Genomic DNA, 10,498 nt, shown 5'->3' with positions numbered 1-10,498 from the left:
CCAAGGGGCAATCTAGCATGGCCAGTCAACCTAACCCGCACATCTTTGGAGTGTGGGAGGAGACCGGAGCACCCGGAGGAAACCCACGCAGACATGGGGCGAACGTGCAAACTCCGCACAGACAGTGACTCAAGGCCGGAATTGAACCTGGATCCCTGGCGCTGTGAGGCAGCAGTGCTAACCACTGTGCCACCGTGCCACCCAATATGGTTCTTGCAAAATAAGGGGACTAATTTGATTGCGCTCTGCGCTTGGCTGTGTGCTTGTCGATCACGAGGAAAAATGAAGGAACATTCAGGTGAAGTAACTAATTTTATAGATGGTTCACACTGGGTGACTGTCTTGTGCTCGCCCCCCCATCACTGTGAAAATCAACTCATCTTAGTTGGTGGAGCACATTAAAAACAACTTGAAATTGTGTGTGTTATTTTTAACAAGTTGCTGTGCATAACTATTTAGTTTTGTTCCAGTGCCTTACCAAATGGTATAACATAGAAACCCTACAGTGCAGAAAGGGGCCATTCGGCCCATCGAGTCTGCACCGATCACAATCCCACCCAGGCCGTACCCCTATATCCCTACATATTTCCCTGTTAATCCCTCTAACCTACGCATCTCAGGACACTAAGGGGCATTTTTTAGCATGGCCAATCAACCTAACCCGCACATCTTTGGACTGTGGGAGGAAACCGGAGCACCCGGAGGAAACCCACGCAGACACGAGGAGAATGTGTAAACTCCATGCAGACAGTGACCCAAGCCGGGAATCGAACCCAGGTCCCTGGAGCTGTGAAGCAGCAGTGCTAACCACTGTGCTACCGTGCCGCCTATGGAAGTTCCAAACAGAACCAACAGTTGGAGCACCTCAGTTGCTCAACTTGTAGTTGGTGTATAGTATGGGAACCCCGACCTCAATGTTCTGACGCAATTGTCTGAGCTACTTCTCCAAACTACCTCCTTTGGCCGTAGGCATTATCTTTGACAATAGCATCACTGAATTTAGAACAGAGATTTGAGGTGTAATAAGTCCTCGGAGGCGGAAGTCCCTTCACCAAAATCCCTTTATTTACAAGATCCAACAACACTACACAGAGTGCTCTCAGTGAGCAGTCGACATCCGGAGTGTCAGAGGAACTGACATGCCTGTTTAAGTACAGAGCATGGGGCTCCCTGATTGGACCATCAATTTGGCCCTTAATCAGGGCGTTCATATTCAAGCATGCCAACCTCAATTGCCTGATTGAAATCGGTACAGAGGTCTATCATAACAAATGCCATCTATCAGGTATTTCTAACACAGCTGGAGCCTTAGTCAAAGCTTGCTTTGGTATCTCACAGTTTAATATTAAACCTTGCCCCCTAAAGTACATCCTGTACTCAATTGTAACACCCAGCCCTTCCTTCAAACTCTATCACATATTCACATAGGAGGTGTCATTTTGTTAAACAAATGGACCAGAATTCTCCAGCCATTCACGCCCTGTTGCCGCTTCAAGCGGGAACGGAGAATTTGGCACTCAGCGAAACCTCTGTCAACTGCTGCGGGACCAGAAAATCCTGCCAGCATGGAGGGCTGGAAAATTCCGCCCTATTTCCAATGGCAAAAATGATCAAATACGCCCAACAAACAGACCAGTTGGCTGTTATTTCATCACTTTTTGAAAACTTGGATGTTGGGTTTCCATTTCAGAAGTGAGTCATTGGCTGTAAAATGCTTTGGGAAATCTGAGCACGAAAGGCACTATATAAACACAAGTCTTCCTTTTTTGTTTTAGCTCTAGTAATGTGATGGGCTGCTTTCAGCTTCCCCAGCAAGGGTAAGATTTTCTCACTGGCTTTTCTTCAGCCCAGCCTTGTCCCACAGTTGTTTCTGTTGCTGCTCCTTCCAGTCACTGGGCTCTATACTTGATTCTTTGCCCATTGTGTGTTCCACTGTCATCACCATTGCAGGTCTTTGATGAGATTGTCCTTAGTCAGAACTGATAGAGACTGCTGGAGGCAAGAATGTTAGTTAATGTTACCTTTGATTGTACATTCGAATAACTATGTACAGCACAAGGTGTGACATGAGGCTTCACATAGAATTATCTTGTAGCATACCCTGTTGTCATGTGATCTTACATCATTGATTATGTAGACCGGCAGCCTCCCATCCATTGACACTGTCTACACTTCCTGCTGCTTCGGCAAAGCAGCCAGCATATCAAGGACCCCACACACCCCGGACATTCTTCTTCCGTCCGGAAAAAGATACAAAAGTCTGAGGTCATGTACCAACCGACTCAAGAACTTCTTTCTCTGCTGCCATCAGACTTTTGAATGGACCTACCTTATATTACCTGACCTTTCTCTGCATCCTAGCTATGACTGTAACATTATATTCTGCACCTTCTCCTTTCCTCCTCCCCTATGTACTCTATGAACGGTATGCTTTGTCTGTGTAGCATGCAAGAAACAATACTTTTCACTGTATCCCAATACATGTGACAATAATAAATCAAATCAAATTTTTGTTTCTGTTTGTATTCATTTTTCACTGTATCCCAATAATTGCGACAATAATAAATTGAATCAAATCAAAGTCTATCTACATATTAAGCATTAATCCTTTACACTACAAGAGCTGTTCCAACAGATATTACCAGTAGGCATCACAATGCCTGCTTATTTGATGGCGGTTGATCATCAGAAATGCCTTTTCCCATAGAACACCACTAAAAGCGTGACATACCAACTCTCACCAACTTTTACAGATGCATCATAGAAAGCATTCTTCCTGGTTGCATCACAGCTTGGTATGGGTCCTGCTCTGTCCAAGACCGCCAGAAACAACAAAGGATCATGAACGAAGCCCAGTCCATCAATCAAACCAGACTCCATCCATTGACTCTGTTTACATTCCCGCTGCCACAGAAAAGCAGCCAGCTTAATCAAGGACCTCACGCACCCCGGACATTCTCTCTTCCACCTTCTTCCATCTGGAAAATGATACAAAAGTCTGAGGACACTACCAACCGACTCAAGAACAGCTTCTTCCCTGTTGCCATTAGACTTTTGAATGGGCCTACCTTGTATTAAGTTGATCTTTCTCTACATCCTAGTGTGACTGTAACACTACATTCTGCATTCTCTCCTTTCCTTCTCTATGAACGGTATGCTTTGTCTGTATAGCACGCAAGAAACAATACTTTCACTGTTTACTAATACATATGACAATAATAGATCAAATCAAATAAATCAAATACTGTGTCGTCAAAATAATTCTGAGGAAGTATCTAACATCACAGTGCATTGTGTATTCCTTGATGGCATTGGGTGCGCTATCTCAGCTTCTTTTGAGAAGAGGTTCTTCTGCATATGCTAATTAATTACTACAGGGACGGTTGGCCACCTGTGTCTATAGTTGCACGTTTTTGATTTCTGCTAGGTGGGTGGAGAACAGCTTTCCTACAGTCCGAACTGCCTGACAAGCAAGCAACCTCCTCTTCTTCCAAACACGAGTTAGAGAATTCATATTGGAAACCTCATTGTGCCGGAAATCAAACTAGAACCAAAAGAAGAACGGATAATTGTCACAAGGTTTGTGAGCATTTAAATATGTCTAATGACCTCAATGAGGCCCATGAGGTTGGCCTCTTAGAGTATGAGCTCCCTGATTGAGGTAATGATTGCCTGCCCAATCAGGGAGTCTCACCTGCCTATATATTGAGGAGTGTCAGATCTACTAACACTCGGGGTTCTGACTGTGCAGCTGAAGCACTTTTAAGAGTGGAATTGAATTTGTAAATAAAAGGAATCTGGTTGAAGGGACACCGGCCAATGAGGTGTTATTTCAGTACGGGTATAAAAAAATCTCAAGCAGAATGCTCAATAGGTGACTGAGATGATGCAGATTATCTTTCTTCACCCAGTGACTTTTAGTGCCAACATCCCACATGCCTGAATATCAGATTATTCCCTTCCCAAATGAATACGGATATGAAGTACCTGTCTGGTTTAAGGTGGGCACTTTTCTTATTGTTTGTCTATATCCCCTGAAATTATGCCACTAAAGGCAGTGAATAATGTTCCCACAAAGTGGTATTCCTGCTTGTTTTCCATTATTGACTTACCCATTTGAGTTGCTACCCCCACGTGACCAATGAGGGGCAATCTTTGATGATGGTTCTGCACAAGTGTTAATGGGAGAGAAATCCATACAAAATATTAGGTGTTATGCAGTGGGGTAAGTATTTCATATGAAAAATACTTTTCTCCATAATACGGACCTCATTTAATTGGGGAGAAAAGCCTTGGACTGTATTTAGTGCCTTAACTCCCCACTAATGCCACCACTGAAAGCATAAAATTTGCATCCAAGTGTATAAAATTCTTGGAGGGCTTAAGTTTAAAGTTCATTTATTAGTGTCACAAGCATGCTTACATTAACACTGAAATGAAGTTATTGTGAAAATCCCCTAGCGACCACACTCCGGCACCTGTTCGGGTACACTGAGGGAGAATTTAGCATAGCCAATGCACCTAACCGGCACGTCTTTTGAACTGTGGGAGGGAACCGGAGCATCCAGAGGAAACCCACACAGACACGGGGAGAACGTGCAAAGTCCACACAGACTCTCATCCAAGCTGTGAATCGAACCAGGTCCCTGGCGCTGTGAGGCAGCAGTGCTACCACTGTGCCACCATGCCACCCAGCTTGACCAGGTAGATGTTAAATGACTGCTTCTCTGAGCTATAGAGTCTCAAACTAAGTGTTGTGATTTCAGGAAGAGGAGGCAGCCATGTAGGACTGAGATGAGGAGAAATTTCACTTGGAAAGCTATGAACTTTTGAAATTCTCTCGCCCCTCCCAGAGAGTTGTGGATGGTTAGTCATTGAGCATATTCAAGACTGACATCAATAGATTTCTGGACACTAAGGGAATTAAAAGGTATGCAAATAAGATTAGAAAGTGAGGTTCAGGTGCAGCCATGATCTTATTGGATAGCAGCATGAAGGCCTTGTCACAAGGCAGCAGAACCAGAGGTTCCAGGTTCAAGTCTCACTCCAGGAGTTGATAGCCACAGAAGATGCATCAGAACCTGGTCAGATAGATTGGCTATCAACCTACAAAATTCTTCCAATACACCAATGGCAGGTATTGGTGTATTGGTAAGAGCAGGAAATTCTCCTGGTCAGTCAGAAGTGTGTGATAGTTGCAATGCAATAGCATCTCTATGTTAAAAGACTTAACACACAGATTATTGCTATGGGCTCCATGGCAAAGATCCTCCTTGTTTTGAGGGACTTCCAGAAGAAGAAGAATGGCACCAACAGTGGTTAGCACTGCTGCCTCACAGCGCCAGAGATCCAGGTTCAATTCCGGCTTTGGGTCATTGTCTGTGTGAAGTCTATGCGTTCTCCCCGTGTCTGCGTGTGTTTCCTCCGGGTACTCCGATTTCCTCCCACAGTTCAAAGATGTGTGGGTTAGGTTGATTGGCCATGCTAAATTACCCCTTAGTGTCAGGGAATGTGTAGGTTAGAGGGATTAGCGGGGTAAATTTGTGGGGATAGGGCCTGGGGTGGGATTGTCCGTGCAGACTCGATGAGCTGAATAGCCTCCTTCTGCACTGTAGGGATTCTATGATTCTATTCTATGCGCATGTTAGGTGAATTGGCCATGATAAATTGCCCCTTAGGGTCAGGGGGATTAGTGTGGTAAAATACGTGGGGTTGCTGGGTGGGATTGTTGTGGGTGCAGGCCCGATGGGCCGAATGGCCTCCTTCTGCGCTGTAGGGATTCTAAAACAGCACCTGCACATTTTTATGTCCTTGTGTTCAAGGCTGAGCCCTTGAAAGGTGACGATGCAGTAGTTAAGACAACACCTCACTTTATCCACTGCTTTCTGTGGAATGTTAGAGTCTGAGAGGGGGTGCAAGAATGTAGTTGTTTAAGCACTGAGCTTCAACAACAGCTCAGGAATGATGGTTTAGTTTGGACACATGAGGTGGTAAAGTCTTTTTTTTATTATTTGTGCTTTTTATTTACATTGTTCAAATCTTTAAGCATCCGGCAATTTGCAAGAACGTATCTTCAAATATTGCTTTAAATACATAATTATGACCTACAAAATACTGATAGGAAGCATGCCAGCCATTAGCGCTTATCAAATTAGTGATTGATCTGGATGATGAGGTTCACTGAGCTGCAATATGGGAGTTAATATACTGCTCATGCATGGTGAAGTGATAATTAGGCCCCAAAGGTGCTTCTTGAAGGCACCGAGAGCATCATTGGTTGACATGATTTTCACTGCAGTAAAGTCCCTCTGATAAGCAGCTACATGATGACTCCTGCTCAAAGGAGCCTCTGAATTGCGGTAGGTTGACGTTCAGTAGTTGCCATGTTCACACCTGCAGGCACTTTCTTCTTAAAGGACTCTATACAAGAACTAAGTATACATCTTTGTAAGCAGAACCAATGGCAGAGAATACTGCAGAGAGATCAGAAGGCAGCCAAAGCCATCATGGAAAATGGAAATGAACCATTTGCATCTCCAATTATTGACAAAATATGTATTTACAAGCTTATTACGAGCTGATTAGGTGCATTGGCCATGCTAAATTCTCCCTCTATACCCGAACAGGTGCTGGAATGTGGCGACTCGGGAATTTTCACAGTAACTTCATTGCAGTGTTAATGTAAGCCTACTTGCGACACTAATAAATAAACATAAATCTAGTTTGGGCAGCACGGTGGCACAGTGGTTAGCACTGCTGCCTCACAGCGCCAGGGACCTGGGTTCGATTCCGGCCTCAGGTCACTGCCTGTATAGAGTCTGCACATTCTCCCTGTGTCTGAGTGGGTTTCCTCCGGGTGCTCCGGTTTCCTCCCACAGTCCACAGATGTGCAGTTTAGGTGGATTGGCAATGCAGAATTTCCCCTTAGTGTCCCAAGGCGTGTAGGTTAGGGGGATCAGCGGGATAAACACGTGGGGTTGCGGGCCTGGGTCAGATAAAAAAAGTAGGTCAGTGCAGACTCAATGGGCCGAATGGCCTCCTTCTGCACTGTAGGGATTCTGTGCACATTTTTCATATAATTATAGGAATCCAATTGTTGCCGGCAATAATATAATTAAAACGGCAAAAGCTCCACGTTTCCTTTTGCTGCAAATTCCCACCTTCCCTACTCTTTTGAAATGCTGACATATTTTCCCATGGCTGTCAGGTTTATCAAAAGGAAGGCTTTATTGTTCAGGATTTAACATCAAAAGGAAGCCTTTTTTTTTGTCTGAGATTTAACCGGGCACAGAAAGGGTTAATTACCAGCTTCGCTGACAAAAAGTATTTCCCGCCTTAATTTAATGCCATTGTCACAGCCTTTAGTGGGTTAGTCTGTCTGGTGCTGTCCAAAAGAAGGACCTGAGCCATTCAGATTAAATACAAACATCCTTGTGGGATTTGTATGAATTCAGTTGATAGGCAGACAGTTATTTAAGCCCGTCGGCCCCAGTACGCTTTTACAATTTATTTGCCAAGCTGTCTTAGTCAAGTCGGAGTCTGGCTGAAAAGCTTTTGAAGGGAAATAGCTTTCATAAATAGGGAGAAAAGGGGACCACGATGAAAGAATATTACTTAAATGATAATTACAAATTATCAATTTTCTCTAACACTTGAGGAATTAGCTTTGCTTGGTAATTATCACAAATAAAGAAACTGCATTTGAATAGCACCTTTTGCATTCACTGAACATAACTAAAGCCCTAAATACCCAATATGTTGTTGTTATTTAGGCAATATGTCATTATAAATAGCTGTGCTGTGATGAAGTTTCATAAGTACTTCATTGACTACACTTGAAAGACATGAGGACAACCACAACCAGAGGATGTGAAAGATCCTTGGGCAGCACGGTGGGCACAGTGGTTGGGTGGCATGGTGGCACAGTGGTTAGCACTGCTGCCTCACAGTGCCAGGGACCTGGGTTGAATTCCTGGCTTGGGTCACTGTGTGTGTGTGTGGAGTTTGTATGTTCTGCTTGGGTTTCCTCCAGGTGCTCCGGTTTTCTCCCACAATCCAAAAATGTGTGGGTTAGGTGGATTGGCCATGCTAAATTGCCCCTTAGTGTCAGAGGGACTAGCTAGGGTAAATGCATGGGGTTAGAGGGATAGAGCCTGGATGGGATTGTGGTTGGCACAGATTCAATGGGCCGAATGGCCTCCGAAGGATTCTGTGATTCTATGAAGTTATTTCTTTCTTGCTAGCTTGCTGTGTGAGTGTTCCAGAAACTCCCTTGGCTTTCAGTGTCAAAGTCCCATGTGGTATCATTCTGCACCTTCTGAAAATAATGCACATCACATGGTGGAACCAATAATCAAAATAAAATGGGAGGGTTCATTCCTGGGCACATAAATAATCATCTAGACCAGCTGAGAGTCATGAAGCATTTGGGGGTCAAATCATTACCTTTACTGCAATTGTACTTCTTTAGATACAAGGCTGGAATTCTCTGGCCCTTGTATCGAAAGAGAATTTGGCAGCGGGACGGGAGAATCCGCCAGTGTGAAGGGACGGAGAATCCCGCCCACTATTTCTAGTTATTCTTTAATCAAAGACCTTAACAGAATCGAAACTTCTCAATCTGGAAAAATCTACATAAAGCTGCCCATGTCCCTATTGAGAAATTTCCCTCCGAAATCCACGAATGCCACGAAATCCGATTCAGAGCAAGAATCGAGCCTGAAATCAATGGGATTATGGGATTGGGGCAATATATTAGGAAGGATTAAGGTTTCTGTTACGATCTCCATGGAGACTGATAACTTTCAAAAAGAGGACTGAACTTCCAGTTAATAGCTGAAAGAATCACGTCCCAAGATTTTACATGATAAAACCTTTGCTGTATATCAAAATGATTTAAAAACACTACTGACTAAATGCTATTTTCTTTTAGTAGGCAACTTTAACTTCAATCAGAGAAAGTGATGCTCCTCTTATGTACTTATCATGAATCGCACTCTCCACAGAATTACCGTTCCCTTAGCAAATAGTCCACAGTTGCTCCCAACTTCCAGTGGGTTTCCATATCCCTACTTCACCACAAGGAATGACTCTGAGTTGTCATCACCAGCATCAGACAATATCAAATTGAAAATGCACCTCTCCTTGGCAACATACACGTAATTTAACATAGAGAATAATATTTTTTTCTTTAAAATAGACTGAAGAATAACTTTCAAGGTATCTGAACAGAACATGAGAAATGAGAGGGATTTAAGATAAATAATTCAACTACTTCATTAGAAGCTTGCTTTCGTGAAATCCTGGGAGTGCCTCAACCAGATGATCAGTTGCAAGTAGTTAATGATTTCTTCTGAAGAAGTTTGTAATTATCGTTTTTCTTTAACAAACATCTAAAGACATCATTCCTCTCACAATGAAAACAATCATTTTCATATGAAGATAGAGACCTAACACTTCTGTAAGTCTATCGATCCATCAACATTTATATTCCTCCTGGGCATAAGCTTCTGAAAGGAATTATTGTTCAACATTTTGAAGATAATGGTCTGCCATAAAGCGTCACTTCGGATTCCATGATAATCACTCTTCCTAATTGCTCAACCTTTCATCCATCAACATGTTATCAGATGGATTTATTTTGGCCTCACGCAGTTTTGACATCCATCTCTTCTCTACCACCTCTGTGAGATAGTCTCAGATATAGTTATCTCCTTTCCTTTTCTGAAAATGTAAATTGCAGTTGTTTCCAGGCATGTTGTTCCTGATTTGATTGTTACAGGGTCCATTTGTTATATTAGCAGATGTTCCACAGGAGAGAATATTGCACCTTCCTATTAATGCTTTAGAAGACAGTCACATGGCTAGTTTTTGCTTACTTACTGCTACAGTTCACTTTTTAACTGGAAAACCATCACTCACAGAAGCACAGAATCATAGAATCCCTACAGTGCAGAAGGAAGCCCTTCGGCCCATCGAGCCTGCACCGACAACAATCCCACCAGGCCCTAACCCACGCATCCACCCTAGTCCCCCTGACACTAAGGGGCAATTTAGCATAGCTGATCAACCTAACCCGCACATCTTTGGACTTGGGAAGAAACCAGAGCACCCGGAGGAAACCCACCCAGACACGGGGAGAACGTGCAAACTCCACACAAGCAGTCACCCAAGTCCAGAATTGTACCTGGGTCCCTGGCACTGTGAGGCAGCAGTGATAACCACTGTGCCACCATGCCGCCATACTGTGCCACCATGCCGCAAACTGAAATCTTCAGAATGATTTGTCAAGACACAAAAAAATGACTTACTGACATTCATCCCTCGAAACACAGATCTTTAATTTACTTTTACAAGATTATCAAGGACAGACACTAATCACATTACTCAACTGTTCCTTAAAGTAAAGTGAGACTGGCTGGCACATCACTGGGCAATTTGGTTATGCATTCCTGTGAAGGTCAAACTTTTGGACGAGTGAAAACACATTTTTACGCTG

Source organism: Mustelus asterias, chromosome 13 (genome assembly GCF_964213995.1).
Source record: "Mustelus asterias chromosome 13, sMusAst1.hap1.1, whole genome shotgun sequence".
Classification (NCBI taxonomy): Eukaryota; Metazoa; Chordata; class Chondrichthyes; order Carcharhiniformes; family Triakidae; genus Mustelus; species Mustelus asterias.
The sequence above is the reverse complement of the archived record's forward strand: the minus strand, read 5'-3'. Positions refer to the sequence as shown.